We start from the raw sequence: 27,190 nt of genomic DNA on the forward strand, positions 1-27,190 counted from the left end.
GAAATGTCCTCAAAAGAAACCAAAAAAACTTGAAATTTCTCGTGTTTTAATCGGATCACGATTAAATGTTATATTGAGCTCGCAATTTTGAAAATTAAGACAACACATGTTTAACGAGATACCAATTTTGACCGTCGCGAGGGTGCTAATACGTTCCTCGTACGTAATCAACTCCCGAACCCTATTTTTCTCTGGCTTTTGACGTAGACCTAAACTCGGCCTTCTTTTTGTTTAAAAAATAAATTTTCTTTTAAAAAAGAGGATTTATTAGGTGTCTGATCACACCTAGAAAAAATGATCGATGGCGACTCCCTTTTTAATAAAATCGAAAGTCGATTTTTAAATTTTCAATAAATCACCTCAATTAACGGCCAAGCAAAAATTTCACGTCGCTACAAATACTTTTAGATCATACACTAATTCTAATACATAAATCCAATTCGAATCTGGGTTAAGCCATGAACACCTCAAAATCATAAATCAATTGTGTCCAAGAACAGCTTGAAAACACCAAACATAATGCTCATAGTAATAATGAGCTTCAATATGTCCAAGAACACATCAGAAAGCTTAATGTTTTCAAGATTTCTACACATTCATTGTTTTTTATTTACCTCATGTTTTCTCGGTGACGAACATAACGAGTACGATCATTGTACCTTGGTCTGTCTTGGGCTCTCTGGGGCTGTGGTTCAACCCTCCTTTGTCATTCAGGTGACCTTTGAAAAATCTCGCCATTAACAAACAACTCAACTGCAAATGTTTTAACCCAACATAAATCATAGATCTATGGGATTTACAATGTGAAGCAAAATGAACCAGATGCGGTACAAGAATAACAACTGCAGAAGATTAAACTCAAAAAGTACCATAGATAAAAAGTCCATGTCTCATTTATTCGATTATTGCCTTTCTGAGAAAGACAAACTGATCTATTAACAAAGATTATCATGAAAACCGTAGAACTAGGGAAAAAGCAAAATTTTATGTATCTTATTCAAGAAATCTGCAATGCTGAAAATTCAAGCAAAGAAGAGTACAAAGAGGACTTCAATGTGAGTCCATTAGCATTCAAAGCTACACATTGCCAGCTAAAGGCTAGTAGCTTCGCCAAGATGGACTGAGAAATGGTTTACGAGCTCTTAAACAGATTGTTTATGTTTCAAATAAGGAGACATGCATGCCATTAAAGGAAAAGGATAATATGCAACTTCGATTTGTCAATTATATCCTTTATGGAAATTGAAAACCAAATCCGAGAATTTCTAACACAAGTATTCAACTAACTCATACTTGTTTAGGGTTCAAATTAGGACCAAGACAACAAAATTTTTCCTGCCAAAGTGGTCTATGCTTCTTTTGTTGAAGGACAAATAGTCAAAATCAAGATTTCCTAAGAACTAACCTAGTGAAATCTAATATTATCAGAAAACTAAATGATCCATTGGTCTTGGGATTGATTTCTGATAATAGGTCAGATCGTACCAAGAAAAATCGGCTTTATTCATTATTCCTACAATCATTTAACCAAAATTATGTAACTATCCATACAATCTTGAACTGAAAGAAGGACTAACACTTAACCATCAAACTCGAGAAAATGCTTATATACCTATAAGATCAACATGGACATTGTCAAATGCTTAAATCAATGCACATGTCCACAGTTAATCAAGTAATTTATGCGAATATTATTTCGAATTTTGGTGAAACTATTTATTCCCTGAAAGGCTTACCCCCATAGTCCTTGTATTCGGGATCAACATATGAATCCGGAAGAACGAAGAGAACACCAGGCAATCCTGTTAACAAGAAAAGAACACAAATTTAATTATTATAGAACATTAACTTCGATAAAAAATCAATCCACTGATTCAAGGATCACCCAAAATCGATACCTTCTAGCTTATTCGACGTTTCTTCATCAATTTCGCAGCCGAATCCGAAATACCTCTCACAGGAAACGTTGTAAATTTTCTTCTTAGCTTCTTCCTCACTAACACAGGGTAATAACAAATAACTCAAAGATGGTTATCTTCAAAAACAAAAACAAAAACAAAATAATGCATTCAATGTCAAAGAAGTTTAAATCCTGAAATGAAACTATATTACACAATCAATCCTACTAAAGAATCAATAAAAAAAACCCCAGGAGATTATTTACTTTCCAATCTTAGGCCCCCACTTTCCCCCACATTTTCTCAGCATCCAAACACCCAAAAATCCACCAAAAGATTGAAAAAAATTACCTGCCAACAACTTTGGCAAGGGTTTTAATATAGCAATCAATCATTTCCTGCTTAGTAGCTCCTTCGCCACCGGGCTTATCCATAACAATAAGCCAATGCTCGTAATCACACCCAGGAAAAACCGGGGCCATTTCAGTGGGCGGTCGGTCAATGAAGTTTGACCCCGAGTTCAGAGGGGAATAAGCCGAGTTTCCGGAGCGGTTGACGCAGCACCGGATGGAGGTGAAGCGAGTATGGTGGACAGGTAGAAATCGGACGGCGTGAGAAACAGGGAAAAGAGGGCGACGGGAGAAGAAGAGAGAAGGTACGGGAGGAGGGTGGGTGATGGAGGTGGTGGAGTAGAGGCGCTTGGAGGGGAGGAAGGAGAAGGTGAGGCGGCGCGTGATATAATCTGTGCCATTTTGAGAGATTGTTGTAGTACAAGTGAATAAGAGTGCGAGGGTTTATGGATTAGAAAGTTGGAGTTTGATTGTTACTTATTTTGGGTAAACGAGACCGAACTTATTATTAAAATACTATTAAAATATTAGTAAGTTTACATTTTGGTTATTTAATTTTAAAAAATTATAAAATGATTATTAAATAATTCAAAAATTTTTATTTAAATTATTGTAATGTTAAAATCCTGTTGTTCGTATTACTTACACAAATCGAAATTATCATTTCCCTTCTCTTTTATAGTTCAGTTTTTTCATGAAGCAGCTTTGAACGTCACGAATCTATGAACTAAAATCTGAATAACTTTTTTCTTTGATTTTCGACACTGACTGTTAGATTGACTTGGATCTAAGTTTTGTTTCTTTACTCATCGATGGATATTGATCTACCGTATTGATCGTCAAATCGTCACTTGTAGCTCATTAATCGGACTTTTAAAAAATAAACTTAATAGCCTAGTGACTTAAATAGAAACTTTCAAATAATTCAACTACAAAATGAAAACTTTCAAATAATTTAGCGATTATTTTGTTACTATTTGAAGTTGAGTAATAAAAGCGTAAACTTATTAATAGTTTAATGATGTTGGGTATAATTTTTCCTTTATTTTTCTACTTATTTGTTTAAAATGGTATAGAATTTTTTTTATAAAAATTAATTAAGTCCTAAAAAAAAAGAGTTGTTACTATATCTACATGACTTCATAAAAAAAAGTATCTTAAAAAAAAGTTGTTACTTAAATCTCCTGTGTTAAAAATCCCACCCCAATATTGTATAAAAAAATTCTTTAAAAAAATCACTTTTTAAGTATCTAATAATTAGGTGTCGCATTATCAAATAAATTTTCATTACTATTTTAACTTTAAAATTAATCTATCTTTTAATAAAATTCTAAAACCTTAAAGGTGTACTTGGTTGGATAAAAAAATAGAGAGATAGAAATAAAGAATGATAAAGTAAAAAAAAATTAAATAAATTTTGAGTATACTTGATAGGAATAAAAGTAAGAGAACAAATTAGAAAAGACGATCATTTTTATCCCAAAGCATAAAAATCAATTTTTCTAAATTGAAATTATGAGAGTAAAAAAAATGAGAGAGATGTGGTTATTAGTTCAAAATTATACATTTTCCAAATGTTTTATTTTCTTTCCTTTAATTTTTCATTCCAACCAAGCAATGTGTTTTTCTTACCAAGCACACCTATGGAAAGAAAATTTATATCTTTCTATCCCCTCAATTTTTCATCTTTCTGATTTTCTCTTCACTCTACTGACCAAAGCCTAAATCTTACGCCCTAAAATCTTATACCCTAGAACCTTAAATTCTAGATCTCTTTAGACCCTAAACTCTAATATAACTTTTTCCTTAAAATCATAAATTTTAAAATTCTAACCCACCATACCATAAATCATAAATCTAGTTGAAAAAAAAACAATAAACCTTACATTGCTATAACTATTTCTTAATTTTATTTAATTTTCTACATTAATTTTATTTAATTAGTCAACAATAATTAATGTTAAAATACTATTAGGGATAATTGATCTCGTATTAGAAAGTGTGTGATATTAATTAGAAATTCTTTTAAAAAAAATGAAGTAACACATATTTATTGAAGGCCTAAAAAAATAACTTTTTAGGATTATCCTAATATAATTTAAACTCAATACATAAATCAACATTAATTAAAACTCTATTAAAACTTAATCAATGTACTTTTTTAACAAATAATAAATAAAATAAGAAAACTCACAAGTCAACAATATTCTTACCTAATGTATTTCCTCTTGAATTACAAAAGCAAAGGTTACAACAATTAAGAGAATTATTGGGCCGTGGTCCCATTATGTGGGAGCCCCTTTTCGTGTGCCCTACACATATGTGTTGCGGGGGTTGCTAAAAAAAAGAGTTAGTTTTCTTTTTGATGTGCAGGAAAAAATCAAAGAAAAAAGAAAAGCGGGAAAGAAAAAACATTGTTTTTTTTATACACAGACTACCTTTCATGTTCTCTTCGATCAAAGGTCCATTCGGTATCTGTTGGAGCTAATTTTTTTATAGTAGCTAGTAGAATTGAAGAGTTTTGATGTGTAAGGTCCGATTTTTGTTTGGGGTATTGTAGCTTTAAGTTTTCAGCTTTCAGAGTTAGTCTCTTTTTGGTGATATTCTCAACTTTTCTCTTAAAGTTTGCTTGAGATTATTTGTAAATAGCATTGTTTAAGTTGTATACTCTTTATGGTAGCTTGGTTGTGATCTTGTAGCAAGATTATGATTATAGTGGAATTTTTGGTTTTTAACCTTTGCATTCAAGGGGTTTTCAACGTAAAATTGCATGTCTCAGTCTTATTATTTTTGCTTATGGTGTTATGGTTGATTTGCATTGATTGTTGATATGTTATGTTATTGGGTTTTCCATATACCAAATAAATTTATTGAGAGTGAAAGAACAGTAATTGTGCTTTCACGTTATTTCGTCGGGTTTGGGTTTGTCCTAACAAACTAGTATCAGGAGCTTGGTTCTTGTGTTTGGTATCATGAAAATTAGCACTAGTAAGATAATTATGTTGAATGGCACAAATTATCAACTTTGGCAGGACAAAATGAAAGATCTTTTGTTTGTGAAGTTTTTGCATCTTCCTGTCGTTGTTATCCAAAAACCCAACTCAGAAATGGATGAGGAGTGGAAATTTAAGCTTCAGCAGGTGTGTAGTTTTATTCGAAAATTTGTTGAAGAGTGTCTATAACCACATTGATCAAGTTAAAAAAGAAGGCTCATTATGGAACAAGCTTGAAAACTTGAATGTTTTGAAGTTCGACAATAATAAGTTATACATGCTTAAGAGAATGACAATGTTGAGTTATAAGGAAAGGACTTCTATAGCTGACCACTTAAGTGAGTTTCAAGGTTTGTTGACTTAACCACTTGTTATGGGAATTAAAGTTGATGGTGAGATTACGGGGCTTTGGTTGCTCGCTACTTTACCTGATTCTTGGGAAACATTTCAAGTTTCGCTCATTAATGTTGCTCTAAAGGGAACTATGACCTTGGAAATTACTAAAAGTAGTGTATTGAACGAAGAGGTGAGAATAATTTCTTAAAGCTCCTCATCATAATCTGAGGTTCTAGTTATTAAAAGAAGGGGGTGAAGTAAAGAGAAAGGTAAAAAGGGTAGAGATAAAAGCTGAAGTAAGTCTAAATTAAGATATAGGAATCTTGGGTGTCATCATTGTAGTAAGAAAGACCATATCAAGAAGTATTGCTACAAGTGGAAAAGAGAGAATACAGGTGGTGGTAATAAATAAAAGGGAAAGGCATAATGTGAAATATGAATGTGTTATTGCCACTACTACTAATGATCTATTAGTCCTTTGTGATGAGAACTTGAGCAACCTAGCATGAGATCAACACTGATGCTTCACTTCATGTCACATCACAGAAGGAGTTCTTCGCATTTTATACTTTTGGTGATTTTAGGGTACTAAAGATGGGTAATGATGGCTTGGTACAGGTTGCAACATGGGAGGTATTAGCTTGGTCACTAATGATGGAAAAATGTTAGGCATGCACTGGATATTCATTTGAATTTGATTTCTGTAGGAAAGCTTGATGATGATGGTTTCTATAACACTTTCAAAAAGGGCCAGTGGAAATTGGCTAGAGGCTCCTCAGTAGTGGCTTTAGGGAAAAAGAGTTTGAACTTGTATTTGATGCATGCTTCAAATTTTTGTGCAAGAATGTAACAACCCGTTTGGTCTAAAAAATGAGGGTTCGTCATTGTTTCGACAAACTGGGGTTCGCTAGTTAAGTTACGAATTAGGGATTTGCCAAATGGAATTCAACAAAGGGTTTGTTAAGATAGTATCAGTAAGGAGTTGCCAGAAATCAGGTGAAGCAATATACACCAAAAGATGCGGTAAGAGGGTTCGCCAGTTTCATTGCAAGTTATGTTCACCAATTGAGTTGCGAACTGAGGGTTCACCAGTCAAAGTCGAGTCAGACTAAAAATTAGGAAATAAAGATATGGTGTATCAAGGAATACTTTTCGTGCACGTAATCTTCTTCTAAATCGAATAAGGCTTCCTAAGTTGGGTATCCTAGGATCATTAAGTCACTTACTGCCTATAAGTACAACCCTTATTCCATGAAAATTCTCTCATCGATATTCTGTTGTCAAGTCTTTGTTTTGAACCAAGTTCATAGAAACTAAGGTAAGCCTCTGTCCTGTTAGGGTTGAATGTCCAAAAATCTAGGTTCGCTTGCATGTGTGAATTTCGTAAGTTTTGTCTTTTTTAGTAATTTATGTGTTTATGTATGTTGCAAACCAATCAGACCATTTACCAGAAAGGATAAAGGCAAAGCAAAACTCATTTAAATTCTCAGCTTTATTAGTGAGTGGTTAAGAATTGCCATAAGTGTGCTAACTATCATTTTTTTTAGTATGAATGCTCAGGGTTCGTAACTGGTGTGTGAAATGTTATGTTTTCCAAGAATTTGGTTTTTGAAACTAAACTCTATTTTTAAAGTTCTAATATTCTATTTTCAAGATACATTTCCAAATTATGTTTTCAAGCTATGTTTTAAAAATATGATTTACGTGTGCTCTTATGTGAGCGTATATTTTAAAGCATTTTTTAAAATATAGTTTTATAAGCTATGTTTTGTGAGCTCTTTATGCGAGCTCTATGTGATAAGTTTCTTTGCGAGCTCTTTTGCGAGCCCTTATTTTGGTTATATATTGGTATAACAAAGGATTGTAAGTACTCACCTATAAATTCTATTATTTTTGGAGTTAAGGTCTTGGGACATGTGGAGAGATAAGGGAATTTCGAGCTATACACCATTTAATGGGACATGTTGGCATACATGTGACACCCCTAATGTGACCCTAGTCGGAAAGTGGTTTCGGGACCACAAAACCGAGTCATAAAAATAATTAACCGTCATACTTGATGCTTATTATATGTATATATGCATGTGTGAAAATTTCATGTTTGAATTTTGTTAATTGAAAGTGAATTTTATTAATAGGACTTATGTGTGACACTTTGAAATGTGATGGGTTAATCTATAAGGATCTATTAGTGCATGTTATGAAAATAATGGGTTTGCATGTCAAATTTCCACCTATGACAAGTAGTGGCCGGCCATGCTATGGGATGAAATGTATTATAAACATTTTATGTTAGTGTTTTATGTTAGAAATAATAAAATAAAGAACATGGGTAATAAAATAATAGTGGTTAGTAGGGGAGAAACAAAAAAATTAGCTAGGTTGCTCCTCCATTGCCGTGACTTGAGGGAGGAAGAAGAAAGTTTGGTTGCTTTAATTTTTGGCTTAGAAGATGGCTAGAAGGAGGAAAAACTATGATTTTAGCTAGTTAGGTAGCTGAAATTTCAAGTAACTCGGTAATCCATCGAAGAAGAGGAAGAGGGCTGCAAAAAAAAGAAAAATGGAGACAGTTTGCATGTTGAAGGAAACTAAGGATTTAGCTTGTTTAAGAGTTGTATCCTAAGTTGGTAAGTTTTCTAAGCTCCCCTCTATCTTTAACTTTGTTGTAAAGAAAAATGATGATGGATTGTGGTTGGAAGGCATGGATGCGGGTTGTAGAAAAGAAAAGCTCTTTGATTAGTTGTAAAAATTACTACTGTCCAATTTTGTGCCTTCGTTATGCTGTCCAAAATTTGAACAAATTAATGGTTCTATTTTCATGCCGATTAGGGGTTGATAAATTGAGTCTAATAGCTAAAATATTATGTTATTCTTACTAAGTTTCAGTTGTTAGTAGTGACGTAACAATGTGACAATTAAATGCATAAATGACTGCTGGAAACTCCAGCTTGAAAACAAATTGTTCCAGCATGTAAATGCTGATTTGAATGTGCTGTAATATGTGGAGGAATTGGTCTGCTGCATGTTTGAAATAAAAGAAAACAATGGTTGTTAAATATTAGTTTTTGTTGCTAATCGAATGGGTTTAATTCATTGTTCAAGGGGCTATAAATTGGTGTTAATTAAGCTATTAGGATGGTCTAATAAAACAGCCTGAATGTTAAATAATGCTTGCTGTCCAGATTGAAATTATGCTAGAAGGTTGAACACTTGTTGTTCAAATGGAATTTTGGAGTGTTTAATGGACTCCATGTTGCTAAAATTTACATGAATAGAAATTTCTAAGCTTAAATTGTAAGAATTTGAGTTGTGTGGTTTAAATTGTCAAAGATGCATTTGGCAATTGATTATAATTTGTTAAAGGGTGTAAAGTATTGATAGTTCTAAATGGTACATAGTTAAATGAAGATGGAAGCTTGATAAACTTTTATTTAGAATGTGAATTAGATATAAATTAAATAAGCATGAAATCGAATCATGGCATGTTTTATTAAATATGATACATATTGAAATCTATTGTTTTAGATGTAGATTAAATGATATGTGATTGCCAAATGTGATTGTTAAGTGAATAATATTAGTTAAGTACTTAAGCAAATCTATTGTTTTACTTAAGCTTAAGAGCAAAGAGGATCAAAGTCGGATAGGGGAAAAGAGAAAGTAAACGAATAACCGTGGATATCTAGTCGTCGTCCACTTCCGAGGTAAGTTTTAAGTGATTAAACGTTGAGTAAATTCAATCATAATAGGACATAATGAGTTGATTTAATAAGATATGATGTGGCCATGATATGTCTTAAACTCAAATGGTAAGTTCATAAGTGTTTGGACTTGGAAATTTAAGAGCAAATTGTAATAATTTGCTTAGGACAGCAGCCGTAACGTGATTTTAGAAAATCACTATAAATTTTTGGTGTGGAATTATAGGCTGAATAAAATATGTAATCAAAGCTTAATTAGTCTAGTTTCTTATAAAAGAGACCGTGTAAGCAAAGAAATTTCCTATAAAGAGATATTTAAAGTTGTGTGAGACAGTGTCAGAATGACTCCGAAATCCCCTGTCCTATTTTTAGAAAATCACTATAATTTGTACAAAAATGGTTACAAGATAAAATTTATATGCTTAGACTCCTTAATGAGTCTAGTTTCAAATTAAATCAAATAGAACATATTTTGAATTCTGTACAATGAGAAATTTGATTCATAGTGAAGACTGGTCAGATTAGTCAAATAGTGAAACAGGGGAAACTTTAAGAAAAATCTGGTATTGATTGGCCAAACCTAAAATTTTGAAAATTTTATGGATGGAAGATATATGAGTCTATATTCAGGGAAAATTAACGGCAATTGATTTTGAGTTTTGTAGCTCCAGTTATAAATAATTTAGTGACTATTGCTCAGAAAAAACAACTTGTAGTGAATATGTGATTTTGTTGTAAACATTGATGAAACTATTTGAGTTGCTTATAAGCTATTGCTGAAATTGATGTACAAGACAAATATATGTATATGTGGTAAATCCGTATGGCTAAGGTGAAATATGTATGAGATATGTATATGTGGTAAAGCCGAATGGCTAGTGTGAAATATGTATGAGATATGTATATGTGGTAAAGCCGAATGGCTAGTGTGAAATATGTATGAGATATATATATGTGGTAAAGCCATATGGCTAAGGTGAAATATATATGAGATATGTATATGTGGTAAAGCCGAATGGCTAGTGTGAAATATGTATGAGATATGTATATGTGGTAAAGCCAAATGGCTAGTGTGAAATATGTATGAGATATGTATATGTGGTAAAGCCGAATGGCTAGTGTGAAATATGTATGAGATATGTATATTTGGTAAAGCCGAATGGCTAATGTGAAATATGTAGGAGATGTGTGTATATTGTGGCCGAATGACCAAATGTGAAAGGTGTGTATTATTAGATATTTGATGAGGCAAGTGAATTACAAATATGACAGTCGATGTGAATGTTGTAACATGTGATTAAATGTACATGAAACTTGGAAATATATTCCGGGTAAGACCCGATGACTACGTGTGGGGATTTTGTCCAGGTGAGACCCGCTAACTACGAGTGGGGACTATTCGAGCTAAAGGTTTCGCTGAAGATTCGAGTAAAGCATAAGATTATACGACTTCACAGTAACAGTTGGTAATAAATACGTTCAATGCGTTAAGTTGGTCAGGTATGTATTTTGAGATTATATTTAAGCTTGATTTGGACTAAATCACAAGGTCGTTATGTGGTGTACATGTGAGTAAAGCAATAAGACTGTTCTATGATTATTGTGCATTTGGTCAATGTGGAAAGTTAGGTGAGAATATGTAATGTACCTATGTTTATAAGAGATCACTATCAAGTGAGAATTTATCTGCCTATTATATAGGATGAGATGTGCATATTCGGTAAAGGGATGGTATGCCCGAAGGAAGAGTGAAATAAAAATACGAACAACTATGTTATAATTTGATTGTTATCTGTTGACACTGCTTAAAACTTACTAAGCATTGTAATGCTTACTCCGTTTACTTTGTTTCCTCTGTTTTATAGATCTCATTTGGAAGCTACAGGCTCGGGGATCGTCAGCAACTAGTCACACTATCACTATCCACTGTTTGGTACTGCTATGTTTTGGATTATCTTATGGCATGTATAGAATAGACTAGTAGTGGGAGGATATTTTGGTTAATGTATATAAGCTATGCGAATATGACATCTTATGAATGTTTACTTTTATAAGTTTTTTTTAAATTTTATCCCTGGTTGTGTCTAGCAATTATCCAATTGAATGATCTTTACTTCAAGAAAATGAAAAATTTTTTTACTGTTCTGATATGAGTTTCAAGTCCGGTAATGCCCCTTTACCTATTCCGGCGACGGATACGGGATAGGGGTGTTACAATACAGGAGAGTGTTTAGATTTATGCTATACTTATGGAACATGTTAAGGACTTTTTGAGTCATTCTGAGGTGTTATAAAGATATCTCCATATCCAACAGATTCTGATAAGATAAGTATGTTAAGACAATTACGAGAACATATTTGATGTTCCTCAGCCATTATGATAAGACAAGTATGTGAGTATGTTTCATGCTATATAAGTTTCATTTTCAAACAAGAACAAGCTAAGTTTTTAAGTATGATTTTCAGTAAATACATGCGAAACTACTTTGACAAACTTATGTTTTCTGACAAATAGGATCTACGAACTAGGTCTCGTACCTTCAATGTGAACCCAACACGCTATACAATTTTTTAGACTAAGTATTCTTTCTGTTTTAAAATTCATATTTTAATCATACTCTGTTGATTCTTGATTATTCACTGAGTTTGCAATGAACTTGCCCACTCCTCTCTTAATTCGTAGGGTAAGTAGGTTACGGATGGAAGTGGCAAGGCTCACCCCTAAATAGATGTTGGCGAACTTGGGAAAAAGGTGATGGAGTTTTATTTATGTGGGTTTAGATTTATCCTAATTTGATTATGTTATTGAAACAATTTCTTTGAAAGTTTAAGTTTATTTTCATTCTGTGAACCTTACAACTAAACCTATGTTATTAATTTCTTCTCTGCATGAATAAAGTTTGATGTTTCTTTATTTCTCCATGCATTTGTACCATGTTGTGTCTTTTCAATATTGCTAAAGTATGTCTTAATATTAAATATGAGCCATTTTTATTGTGAAGTATTATTGTTCTGCGACCCTTGTGTGAATGACTTATCTGCTTGCGACCTCAACATGCATGTGAACCTTAGTTGCATTAAAATTTCTATCTAGTGAATCCTATCAAATTGTGAGAACCTTTGCATGAGTAAATTATTTTGTTGCGAAGCCATTTGCATGCGAACCCATGATGTTTTGTTTAAGTGTGAAGTTAGGAGTTATGCGAATTGTTGTTATATTGCGAACCTATGTGTTGTGTGAACCTTAATACTTACTTCTAAGTACTTGAATTTATGTTTGAATGTGCTAAAATACTTTGTTTATTTCTTTCATGTGAACAGTTAAGTTTAATTTTTTAGACGACATGTAAACCCTACATCTATTTGTTTGATAAGCTCGCATGTTTTACATTCCATGTATGATATTATTCCATTGTTGTGTTATAAATTAGTGCTTTATATGTCACATATTTGTGGTGTGTTGGAAGTTAGGTTGGGAATTAACAGAAAGTCACTTTGGTAGCTAATGTAGCTCACCAAATTCGGGTCAAACCTACTCGGTCAGGTTTGGGGTGTTACAAAGAAAATTATGCAAGAACTCAACTTTACTCAAGAGAAATATGTCTTGTTTTATGACAACCAAAGTGATACTCATCTTGGTAAGAATTCGACTTTTCAAGCTCGGCCTAAACATACTGATGTGAGGTATCATTGGATACAAGAAGTTCTTGAGGCTAAATTGTTAGAGCTTGAGAAATTTCACATTAATGATAATGATGCGGATATGTTGACCAAGGCTTTACATAGAAGGAAGTTTGAAGCTTGTTTTCTTATCACTGATATGATGAACATCCCCACATAGTGGGAGGGGGAGATTTTTTCGACAGTGGGTGGTCTTACTATGTTGGATTTGAAACACCCCATACTCAACTCAATTGTTGGATCCGAGCTATAAGGTGCCACATTCGTTGTCAAAGAAACAATGATCAAATTACCATTTGATTTACAACCTTAGACGTTAAAATATTAATAAAAAAGTATATAAAACTATTTGTATTCATTTTCGAGTCTTCTATAAGCTTGTGAAAGCTCTAATGTTAACCCGAGATCGAATCAGAACTAAACTATAAGATTTTCAAAAGTTCAAGTTGACGTCGCGATGATAGAGGTTCCTCATCATGACACAACATACTGTTTTAGGGCTTTTTTTGACTAATCATACTTAATTTTGAGTAGCCTAATCTCATTGCAATGACACTCATTCAATGTTAAGATGTCACATACTGTTTCTGCAATTTCTAATGACATTAACTTGCAACTTCTCCAATCAATCTCTAATTTTAAACAATTCATAATCAACCAACATCTGCGATTTTCTAGCAACAATTCATGCACTCTAATACCTTATTCAATATTATACTAATGCATCATCAAATATAAGCTAACCATCTAGAGTAATTTCATTCAAAACATATTCATTCATACCTAAATTTACTATGGCCATTAACATTTAGTGCATAACATACCATAAAGACCATATATACATAGGGTTTATGAACATATTGTAATTATTTGACCAAATTTACACCTTTAAGTCCTACCTCTAAAGGATATATGAACTTAGAAGCATACCAACATTAACTCAAATTAGGTACATGCCAAACTTAAAACAAAATAGGATATGTAAAAACTTTATTGAGTCAAGGCTTGATTACTGGATGCTGGATCAACTGCTCAAACTTTCAAAATCTACTTTACTTGTGCACAGAGAAAACAAGCCATACGCTAAGTTAATATGCTCAGTGGTAAGTCTATGATTCAAGACAATATAACAAGCTTATGCAAAATGCACATATTCAATTTCTAACCTAATCTCATGCCAATTAATTTCAAACATTTTCAATTGCACACAGTCATGCTTATACCTCTCTTATTAGACAATTCATTTACATATACATGCAAAAAAAATCATTTCCGAGTTTATAAGATCATTATTGTCTGATTAACCCTAGGGCTCGTCTTAATCCATTTCAAATGTTTTTGTATATCATAATTCAATCTCTATTTATCTCATATACCATTTAGCTAGTTCATATGCTTTTAACCCTAGTAACCTAACATCGACTCATAATGGATACACGAATCTGTCACTCTGGGGTGCTTGACAATGATTACGGTATAGATGTACATAATACCACCCCGAATTGCTCGACAATTGTGGCTTTCTAAATTTGATTAATCTATCATCTCGGGTTGCCTAGCAACAATGATTTTCAATCAATAATCTAATGTCATGACATGCCAACTATATTTGACTCAGTCCGAATAGCTAATAGGGAAATCAATTTTCAATTCATTACATTTAAATCAATTCATATTCTTTTATTCTCAATTTATCATCAAATCATCAATTTATCATATAACACAACATGCTTCAACTCAATTTCATACAAATTATCAAATATTAATCATATCATGAAATTTCTAATCTATTCAATTTAGTCATTGTCTTGGTAATCAATCTTAATTACATCAATTCAACTGAATTAATCATCAATAACTCACATTAAACTCCATATAATGAAAAATGACATGAACAGGCAGAAAATAAATGGTTTCCAAATCATAAAAATACAAACCGAATTTCTGAGCTATTCATCGTCGATTTTCAATTTTCCTTTCCCTCTCGACAGTTCCGTGTAACAGCCTAATTTTTAGTGGTGCCAAAAATAGAGGTTTTGGAACCCTGTTTTTTGATGCTTGAGTCTGTAGATATTATTAATTAATATTTAAGAGTTAATTATAATATTATATTGAATTTTGGGTTGACAAATTTGTTAATTGAATAGTTAGTTAAGGTACAAGTGTAGCGACCCAAAAGTTAGTGGTGTTGGAAAATGAGGTAACAGGACCTTATTTCCTTAAACTGAGCTCCGTAAATATTTACGGAGTTACTATTTAGGTGAACTAAAATTTGGATAGGTATTTTTTGTCAAATTAGTGATTAATTAAGGTAGAAAGCCTAAATCGTAAAAGTAGTAAAAGTTTATCACTATGGAATTTTAGTTAATTAAAGAATCAATTGAGCATTGCAGCTTTTTTTAATTTAGAAAATGGTGGTGGATGACAACTTTCATCCACCAAATTAGTTAATTGTCATTAACATTTTTTAATTAGGCTTAATTAAATAATAAGAATATAAGTGAAAAATAAAAAGAAAAAAATGGCTATTTCATGTTCAACTTAATAAGGGTTTTATGCTTTCAACATTAGGTCCTTCATTTTTGGTAAGTTTTCAAGTCCGTTTCTTATAACTTGTATGTTATTGAGGTCTTGGGAACTTGATTTAGCTAACTCAGGTATAAATTTGTAAACCTGTTAAAGTTTACAAAAGCTTCCATTATTGAATCTTGAAGTTTTTGGTACTGAATTGTTAAAATTCAAGCTTAGATTTGAAAAAGAACTAGTTTATAAAGTAAAAAATGTTAGTTTTGAACTCAGGGACTAAAATGATGTAATTTTGAATTAGGTGTGAAATTTTTGTGAATATAGTTATTAGAGATCTATAGAAGGATGTAATTGAAATTTTTTTTTTGAAATTAAGACTGAAAATTGAAAGTTATAGCTATTTCGATTTTAGGGACTAAATTGAATAAAATGAAAAAAATTAGGGGACATCTAAAAAATGAAATTAAATTTATACATGCTTATAATAGGCTATTATAAGAGGTCTAGAATTGATAAATTGAAACAAATTATTATAGGTCGGGAATTGAATAAATCGGAGAATAATCAAGGAAAATGTAAAATTACGGATTAGTCTCTGACACCTTATTAGTTGTTGTTTTTGCTAGGTAAGTACATATAAGACTTACTTATTTAATTCATGATATGTTTGTATTATATTGTTTACTTATTAGTTTAAACTGTTATGTAATTTTGATGAAACTGACATCTAAAGGACTAAATCGTAAAAAATGAATGATATTATTACCACAAATAGATATGATGCATTGAATGGAATTGAAATGTATATGGATGGATGTTATGAATATGATGGCATTACATGGTTACGATTTTAGGGTTTGAAATGATATAGAAATGGTAATGGTGCTCGTGTGAACTTAGTAAACAATTAGGATATGAATGACATGCCATTAGGGTTTATAAAATAATCTAGGTGTTATTTAGGGAATTTTGTATCGATGGCTAAAATCCAACATGTGTTGCGGATTCTTGACAACTCGAGTGAGTAGTATTGAATAAAGTTGTAAAGGTAAACTTGACCTACAACTTAAGTGAGCAACCCAAATATCACAACTTGTGTGAGAAAATTCAAATATCATAGCTCGTGTGAGAAAATAAAATAATTATTTATCTATGGCTGAGATCCAACACATGCTGCTGATTCTCAACAACTTGAGGAGCAACATTGAATAAAGCTTGTATAAGAAAACCAACTCTACAGTTTGTGGAAGTAAATCATTCTCGTGTATCCGAGTTCAATTTACTTTAGTTCTCTAGGCAAACGACAGAAATGAAAAAGGTACTAAATGGAAATGTAATGCTCGGAATGAATATATATATATGTTACAAGTGGGATTTGATTTAGTGGTACATGTTTTATGATAGAATGTTATATCATTGTATGAATGTGTTATAAACTTATGACATGTGATTGAACTAACTTATTTAAGATATTAGTTGAATGCACATGAAGTGTAGGATACCAAAGGATTGCTATGTTTTTATCAATGATTTCAATTACTAAATTGTTGTCATGTCAGGGTAAGTTAAGTAAATTTCATATGGACTTACTAAGCATTTTAAATGCTTAGATGTTGTCTCCTTTTCCCTTGTAGATCATTAGTTTTACGGAATGTGTCGATTAGATCACCACAATGTTTATACTATCCTATCATCATTTGATAGACATTTGTTTCTTTAAATCTAGATTATGTAGGATGTACATAGGTGTTTAAAATATGAGTTTAATTGGAAATGATAGTTTGGATTGAATCATGGTTAATGGTTGATCTTTGATAAAATTATTGCCTATATGTATATGTGTTTGGTTGATAACATGTTTGGAATTTTGAATGACCATTTTGAATGTAAAAATATTTGTCAAATGATGGTTTAGCATGAACAAAAGCATGGTGGTATAGATGAAGAATGAATAGGCTAAATTGGTAGGTGTGGTGCCAAATATGTGGGGCATATTTGATTGATTGAACATAGAAATGGTTAAATGATTGTTTTGGATGGTACTTTGGTTGGTTTTGTGCAGAAATAAGGGTAAAATTATGCTCCAAATAGATCAGCGACATTGGTAGCTTGAAATAGGTATCAAATGACCTAAAATGTACCAAAAATAGAGTTCGTCTTAGTGTGTTATCAAATGACGAGCAACTCTCCCAGTAGCAACGTGTAACGACCCAAAATCCGTGGGTACCGGAAAAGTGTGTTATCGGGCCTCCGTCTTAGTGAAATAAGTTCGAAAATAATTATTAAAAATATTTATGAGCCTAGTGGTGTGTCTAATTAGGTTTTAATTAAGTAAATTTAGCTTAATTTAGAGTAATTAGCAAAAAGAATTAAATTGAATAAAGAGTGAAAGTCTAATTATAAATTAAAAGAAAGTAAAAAGGGCTAAAATGACAATTAAGCCATTTAGCATAAGTTGAGACGGCAAACATGTTAAAATCTAAGATATTTTTAGATTTTAATTATGTAAATATATATAATTTAATTATTAATTACTTTTTTATTTAAGTATATAGATATTTATTATTTATTATTATTCTATTAAATTATAATTTATATTATTAAATTATGATTATTATTATTATTAAAAATAAATTAAAATAAAGACAAATGTATGGTGATTAAATTATACAAGTGTAATTCATATATTTATACATTTGTAATATATTTATTTAATTACTTTTTATTTAAGTAAAAAGATTTTTATCATATTAAAATATTAAATTATATAAACTAAATAAAATAAGGACAATTGGATGGTGATGATAATAGGCAAGTGTAAAATATATGTGTGTCCAATTGTATTATATATATTTGTTATTAAATAAAATATTTATTATTATTATTGTTGTTGTTGTTATTATTATAAAGTTAATAAAATAAAAGAATAAAAGAAATGAAATAAAATAAAGTAAAGAAGAAACAGAGAACATTTCGAAACAGAATAGGAAAGAAAAAGGAAAGAAAGAAGAAAGGGAAAATTAAGGTTTTAAAGCTTGAAGTTTAATTAGTAAGTTTAATCAAGTCCTTTTCTTATAAATTTGATGTTTTTGGAATCTTAGAGTGAAATACTCTTGAATTTAAGTTGAAAATTTGAAAGTTAATAGATTTTTGAGTAGGGTTTATGTTGAACAAATGATGGAATTGGGGGATTATTTGATAGAAATTTTGATTAGAATTGAATAAATGATTGAATTGTAAAGGAAGCTATAAGTTTTGAGTTTTAGGGATTAAATTGAAATAAATTTGAAATTATGAAAATATGATAAAAATTTAGTTAGATGTGAGTTTGGTAAGAAATTGAGTAGTAAAAAGGTATGAATTGAGAAAGAAAAATATATAGGTTTAGTTGGGATTAAAGTGGAATTAAAGTAAAAGTTGGATAAAAATTTCAGCATTTAAATTGTGTTATGCTAATAATTGTGAAATTATTTTAATTGTTCGTAGCTAATATCGAGCCTGAAGCATCGGCCTAAAAAGGAAAAGGAAAAGGAAAGATCGTCGAGGATTAAATCCGAAGAGAATTTTGGTTTGTATCACTATAACTCAAGCTTTATAATTAATATGTGTTTAATTTAATATGAATATGTGGTAAGTATTTTAAGGTAAGTATTTAATGAAATAATAAAATTTGTGATTGGGTATTAAAATTGAGATTGATACTGAACTGAATTATTGGATTCTGAATATTGTTTTGAATACCGAATTGAACTATGAAATTAATAAATAATGTTACGTATATTGTATTGAACTGTAAAATTTCTAATGAAGTGAATTACTGTACTACTGTGAAAATTGATCAAAATAATAAATTATAATTAATATTGAATCGAAATGGAAATTATACTGAAAAATGATTTAAATACCCTATTAACTAGTCGGGGTAGTCGGATATAGTTGGCATGCCATAGGATATGGAAGAGTATGGGTTTTTGCTGGCTTACTGATCAGGCACTTATGTGCCGACTATTGTTACTGTTACTGTTACTGTTACCGATTCGACACTTTGTGTGTCGAATACTGTTACCGTTACTGTTATAGATTCAGCACTTTGTGTGTTGAATACTGTTACTGTTACTGTTACCGTTACTATTACTGCTACCGTTACTGATTACTTATTAGATATTGTGTACCGTTATGGCACATTGTGCCGTACTGGTGTGTTGGTTGGAATCCGTGTATCCGCCGAGTCTGAGTCAAGTTAATAGGGATAAATGAAATAGATCTACTGATAAAACTAAATTTGAATGATATGTCCTATGTGAAAGTTGAGAATTGAAATAAAGAAATAAGAATGGTATATATATATATAATTGAATGATAACATGAAAGATTGACTTGTTCATTAAGTGATGATAATTGTAATGTAAAAGTATGTGTGTGATTTACTGTATTTAATTATAAACTGAATTATAGTGATACCACTGAGTATATGCATACTCAGCGTACAGTTGTTTCCGTGCACAGGTTGTAGAAGTCAAGTACTGAACCAGCATCCAAAGCCAGACCCGACTTTAGAAAACTTTTGGTGATGTATATTTTCTTTTGATAATGTGGTATGTACTTATGACGTGTATAAAGGTTATTATGTTTTGAATATAAATAGTTTAAAATATTAGTATTGCAAGTTTAAGAATTATAATGAAAAAGTTTATTCATTTCAATTTAATTAGCACAATGATAAATTTAAATTAATATTATATTGATTAAGTTGTTTAGAAAGTAAATAGAATAGAAAATGAATGTGTGAAATAAATTGGTTGAATTGGTTATGTTTGAAATAGATATGGTTTTAATTGCAGGGGTTTTATGTAAAAATAAGCAGAAATGCTGTCGAAATTTATAAAAAAATAAAAATAATAAAAAATAATAAAAATAAAAATTTGGAGTATTTAAACGAATTTCGTTTCACTTAAATGTATGTTTTAGACTTTGAGAGTTCGATATAGGGATTTAGTAATTAAATTATGCTATGAATGTTATTTTATTTGTGAACTATTCATAAGTTGTCTGATACATCCGGTAATGCCTCGTAACTCTGTTCCGGCGACGGTTCGAGGTTAGGGGGTGTTACAATTATTGGTATCAGAGCTAAGGTTTAGCCGATTCTCGGACTAAATCAAGCTCGTAAATGAGTCTAGAAGTACATGCCACATTTAAGTCGAAACTGAGTCGGGTTTTTGGATGCTAATATATTTATTTGATTTTGTTTTATAGATAAAATGTCAGATGAAAGAATGGATAATGTTGAACAGGAAATGTATACTGGAAGTCGAGAATTTGAAGAAACTGAATCTACTACACTTGTGTGAATCCGTTAGATAATCAACCTCCTAACGTAGGAAGAGAAAGAGATGCCTCACAACGTCGGCCAACAGATTGTGACATCCCGATGTTGAGTGTCCGAATGTCGCAACCTGACCAAATATTTGGATATGTCACGACATGGAGGGGGTGACGTCATGACATCAGCTCTGAATTTTCAAAACTTTGCAATTTGATCTTATTTAATCTCGGGCCAACAAAAGAGCTTTCATAAGCTCAACTAAGAGTCGAATTTAATTGTATATCATAATATCTAAATGTCTATGACCTGATTGAATATTTTAAGGATTATTTATGATATGCTTATCTGAAATTTTGAAAATGTTGCAAATTAATCCTTGTTCAATTCTGGGTTGAGTATAGAGCATATGTAAGCTCGTATAAGACCTGTGAAAGGTCGTATTTGGTGATTATGAACTGAATTGACTATGATTGTATGATTTATCTTTAATTTGAATATTAATTGTTCGTATTTGTTCCGAAAATGATTGTAGCATCCCGAAAATCAGACTCAGCGATCGGGTTGGGTAAGGGTTGTTACATTCCATGTCAACGTTAGCTAAATAAAATCATAAAATAGATAATATTATCAAAATCCATTCAAATCAAAATCAACACAAAATCAAGCATATTTTACACTTTATTCAATTTAGTCCCTAAATCTGGGACAAACATAACTTTCAATCGAAAGTTTCGGATTGAAATTCGATTTCACAATTACTCATTAAGGAGCTCCTATTTCTTATTCATATAGCAATTTCACGTCTGTTAGAATTAAGTGATTCGGATCCTTATTTAAATAAAATACAGTGGTAAAATAAAATAAAAGAAGAATCCATATAGAATTACACTTCTTTTATTTTAATAGGGTTTTTTAAACCTTATTAAATTCCATCTATTTGATATTGATTAGAATAAAGTGTTTCAGTCTTACTAGAATTTGGCTTTACAAGCCTATAAATAGACATAGTCTATTCCTCTTGTAACGATTCGAATTCGACATAGTAAATTTTCTTTTCCTCTGCTCGTGGTTTTTTCCCGAAAGGGTTTTCACGTAAAATCTGTGTGTTTTTTATTTTATTTTATTTTATTTTCACAAATTGGTGTCCGAGCTTCCGGGTTGTTCATATCGACGACGGTAATGGTGTCTTTGAAGTATGAAATTCTGCTATTGGATCACAACACCAGATTTGCATTGTGGTAGAATAAGATGCAAGCAGTTCTTGCGCAGATGGATTTGGAGGATGCCCTGCTAGGGATAGATAAGATGCCTTCGACATTAACAGATGAAGAGAAGAATCGTAAGGATCAAAAGGCATTAACACAATTACATCTGCATTTGTCCAACGAAATTTTGCAGGATGTGATGAAAGAGAAGACCGCCGCTGCATTATGGAAGAAGCTAGAACAAATATGTATGTCGAAAACTCTAACAAGCAAGTTGCATATGAAGCAGTGTCTTTATGCTCATCATTTGGAGGAATGCGCGTCTGTACACGAACACTTAACAGTGTTTAAAGAAATTCTCTCAAACTTGGAGGCCATGGAGGTTCAGTATGATAAGGAAGATCTAGGGTTGATTCTACTTTGTTCATTGCCCCTGTTTTATTCAACCTTTAGAGACACGATTTTATATAGCCGCGAGTCTCTCACAGTTGATGAGGTTTATGATTCTTTGACCTCGTATGATAAGATGAAACATATTGTGGTTAAACCCGACTCTCAGGGAGAGGGTCTCATTGTTTATGGGAGACAAGATCGGAATGCTGATGATAATCGTGGAAGGACACAAGAACAGAATCCTCGCAATAAATTCAAAGGTAGATCAAAGTTTTCAAATAGAGGTAAAACTTGTAACTTCTGCAAGAAAAAAGGACACATTAAATCTGAGTGCTATAAGCTACAGAATAAGATTAAAAGGGAGGCTACGAATCAAAAGGGAAAACAACTAGAAAATTTCGGTGAAGCTGATGTTGTAGAAGACTACAGCGATGGTGAACTTCTAGTCGCTTCAGTCAACAATTCTAAAGTGAGCAAGGAGTGCATACTTGATTTAGGCTGCACCTCCCACATGAGTCCCAATTGAGATTGGTTTACAACTTATGAAATAGTGTCTGAAGGTGTTGTTTTGATGGGAAATAATGCTTCGTGTAAAATCGCAAGTGTTGGAACAATTAAAGTTAAGATGTTTGATGGAGTTGCCAGAACACTTAGTGACGTACGACATGGTCCAGAATTGAAAAGAAATTTAATTTCATTGAGTACTCTTAATTCAAAAGGGTACAGATACAGAGCTGAAAGTGGGGTTTTAAAGATTTCCAAAGGTTCCCTTGTTGTGATGAAAGGGCAGAGAAAGACTGCCAAGTTATATGTTTTACAGGGTTCTACTGTTACCGATGATGCAGCTGTCTCTTCCTTGTCAGATGATGATATTACTAAACTTTGGCATATGCGCCTAGGGCATATGAGTGAGAATGACATGGCAGAATTGAGCAAAAGAGGACTTCTTGATGGGCAAAGAATTTGTAAACTGAATTTCTGTGAGTACTGTGTTTTTCGAAAGCAAAAGAGAGTTTGATTCACCAGAGGAATCCATAACACGAAGGGAACGTTGGAGTATATTCATTCTGATCTATGGGGGCCATCTAGAGTGTCTTCACGAGGTGGAGCTAATTATATGCTAACCTTTATTAATGATTTTTCCAGAAAAGTTAGGGTGTTCTTCTTGAAGCAAAAAAGCGATGTGTTTTCCGCCTTTAAGTCTTGGAAAATTATGATTGAAAAACAGATGGGAAAATGAATTTAATACCTTCGTACAGACAATGGCTTAGAGTTCTGTTCTGATGAGTTTAATAGATTGTGCAAGTCAAAAGGGATTGTGAGACACTTGACAATTCGCCATACTCCACAGCAAAATGGTATTGCAGAACGAATAAATAGAACGATCATGGAGAAGGTTCGATGTATGTTGTCAAATGCCAACTTACTAAAGTCATTTTGGGCCGAAGCAGCCTCTACTACATGTTTTTTGATCAACCGATCCCCATCCGTTGCCATTGAGAAAAAGACTCCACAAGAGGTATGGTTTGGTAATCCTACTAATTATTCTGATTTAAAGATCTTTGGGTGTCCTGCGTATGCTCATGTTGATAATGGAAAATTGGAACCGAGATCAATTAAATGTGTTTTTCTTGGTTATTAAACTGTTGTAAAAGGGTAAAAGTTATGGTGTCCTGAAAATAGAAAAGTTGTGATTAGCAGAGATGTTGTTTTTGATGAAACTGCTATGCTACCTAACTTACCTCTAAAAGTCTCTTCCAATAAAGAAAATTAAAAGTAGGTGGAGCATCAGATTAATACAGAGCCGACTCCTCAAGCCAGTACAAAAATTGAGAATAGAGTTACTTCTTCACCACAATACTCTATCGCCAAAAACAGAACTAGAAGAGAAATTAAACCTCCAAAGAAGTATGCTGAGGCTGATCTAGTTGCTTATGCTTTAAATGTGGATAAAGAGATAGACGCGAATCAAGAGCCATCTAATTATTCTGAGGCGATTAGCTGTAAAGACTCAGAAAAGTGGATGTTGGCTATGCAAGAGGAGATGGAATCATTCTACAAAAACAGAACATGAGATCTTGTGAAACTTCCTAAAGGTAAAAAGACTGTTCGTTGTAAATGGGTGTTTAAAAAGAAAGAAGGGACTCCAGGAGTTGAAGAACCCAGATATAAAGCAAGACTTGTTGCAAAGGGTTATAGTCAAATTCCAGGAGTGGACTTTACAGATGTATTCTCCCTAGTTGTTAAGCATAGTTCGGTTCGAGCTTTACTTGGTATTATGGCCATGCATGATTTAGAGCTTGAGAAGTTAGATGTAAAAACTACATTTTTGCATGGAGAACTTGAGGAGGATATTTACATGCAACAACCAGAGGGTTTTACAGTCTCAGAAAAAGAGGACTATGTTTGCTTGCTGAAAAAGTCCCTTTACGGTTTGAAACAGTCACCAAGACAATGGTACAAAAGGTTTGATTCCTTTATGACTTCTCATGATTTCAAAAGAAGTAGTTTTGACAGTTGTGTTTACTTTAAGAAAAACAGTGATGGTTCTTTTGTGTATCTACTTCTTTATGTTGATGACATGTTACTAGCAGCAAAAGATAAAGGAGAGATAAGAAAGGTCAAAGCCCAACTAAGTGAAGAATTTGAGATGAAAGATTTAGGACCAGCAAAAAAGATACTTGGTATGGAGATTCTCAAAGATAGAAAAACAAGTAAATTGTACCTAAGTCAGAAGGGGTACATTGAGAAAGTTCCTTGCAGGTTCAATATACAGAGTGCTAAGCCTATTTGTACTCCTTTAGTTTCATCGACTTTGTCTCCACAATCAGATGATAGATTGAGTACATGTCACATGTTCCATACTCTAGTACAGTGGGATCTCTCATGTATCCTATGGTTTGTTCACATCTAGATTTATCATATGCAGTCAGTGCAGTTAGCAAATATATGGCGAATCTTGGTAAAGAACACTGAAAAGCAGTTCAGTGGATTTTAAGATACTTACGAGGTACTAATGATGTTTGCTTACAGTTTGGAATAATTGAAGATGGATTCATTGGGTATGTTGATGCTGATTTTGCTTGAGACCTTGGTAGAAGAAGATCTTTCATAGGTTATGTCTTTACAATTGGAGGTTGTGCAATCAGTTGGAAAGACACTTTGCAAACTACAGTCGCTTTGTCTACCATTGAAGCTGAGTACATGGCGATTACTGAGGCTTGTAAAGAAGCTATTTGGTTGAAGGGACTCTTTAGTGAACTCAATGAAGACCTTCAAATCAACACAGTATTTTGTGAAAGTCAGAGTGCCATATTTCTTACAAAAGATCAAATGTTTCTTGAGAGAACAAAACACATTGATGTTTGGTATCATTTTGTTCATGATATTATTGCTCGTGGCGATATTGTTGTGAGCAAAATTAGTACTCATGAAAATCCTGCAGATATGATGACCAAGTCACTTCCTATAACCAAGTTTGAGCATTGCTCAAACTTGGTTGGTGTTCATTGTTGAAGTTAAACCCTTAAGGGGTTTTATGGAAGAGATGGAGAACTTGTTCGTTGAGAGTTCGCGATGAAAAACTTGTTGATTGAGAATTCGTGTCAAGGTGGAGATTGTTAGAATTAAGTGACTCGAATCTTTATTTAAATAAAATACAGTGGTAAAATAAAATAAAAGAAGAATCCATATAGAATTACACTTCTTTTATTTTATTTTAGAATAAGGTTTTTTAAACCTTATTAAATTCCATCTATTTGATATTGATTAGAATAAGGTGTTTCAGTCTTACTAGAATATGGCTTTACAAGCCTATAAATAGACATAGTCTATTCCTCTTGTAACGGTTCGAATTCGACATAGTAAATTTTCTTCTCCTCTACCCGTGGTTTTTTCCTGTAAGGGTTTCCACATAAAAATCTGTGTATTTTTTATTTTATTTTATTTTATTTTCACAATGTCAATTTTCCATTTTAGTCAATTTGATACCTAAAGTACGAAACTAACAATTAGGCATTACAATTTAGTCATTTTCTTAAACTAAGCTTAATTTTTATTTATTTAACACCTAAAACATTCAATTCTCAACAATATAATCTCATCAAAATTTGACTAATTGATCAATTTAATCATTGGGTTAGCTTAATCAGACTTCCAAGATAATAAAAAATCTATAAAAATTAAAGAAAAATGACTAGTGACTTACTTGAAATTGAAGCTAAAAGCTTGGAAACCCTTTAATGGCATTTTTATTCTTGTTCTTTTCTTATATTCAATTGGATAAATGATTTTATCTCTCTTCCTAGTCGAAATCTCACTTTTATAGTGAGATTAATTTGTAACCTAAGTTAATTAATCTTAATTTAATCAAAGAAACCTTAATTTGTTTAAGTTAATGGCCAATTAATCTTACGCCCACTAAATACACTTAAATATTGTAACCCCATAACCCATACCCATCACCGAATTAGGGTTATGGCATATTACCCTACAATCTAGAACAATAAATAACAGATAGAAATAAGTTTACCAAATTAATTAATAGAATTTCAGAAATAATTCATATTGGAGTAACACATACATTTATGGGCCTTAAATTGAGTTTACGTTGCTTTAAAAATAGTTTAGTAACAATTAGGGACCAATTCGAAACAAATTAGCAAGTTCAGGGAAAAACTGAAAAATTTTCAAAACAGAAGTCACATGGCTGTGTAACCTGGCCGTGTGACATAGCCCAGGTCGTATGGTATAGGGCATGACCGTGTTCCTAATCGGGTGAC

General features: G+C 32.1%; 1 pseudogene; it reads right to left on the reverse strand.

Moving 5' to 3' along the window:
* Positions 1 to 417: 417 nt before the first annotated feature.
* LOC107890004 (multiple organellar RNA editing factor 2, chloroplastic-like) lies at positions 418 to 2,692 on the reverse strand (annotated as a pseudogene).
* Between the last annotated feature and the right edge of the window lie 24,498 nt (positions 2,693 to 27,190).

Source organism: Gossypium hirsutum, chromosome A09 (genome assembly GCF_007990345.1).
Source record: "Gossypium hirsutum isolate 1008001.06 chromosome A09, Gossypium_hirsutum_v2.1, whole genome shotgun sequence".
NCBI lineage: Eukaryota > Viridiplantae > Streptophyta > Magnoliopsida > Malvales > Malvaceae > Gossypium > Gossypium hirsutum.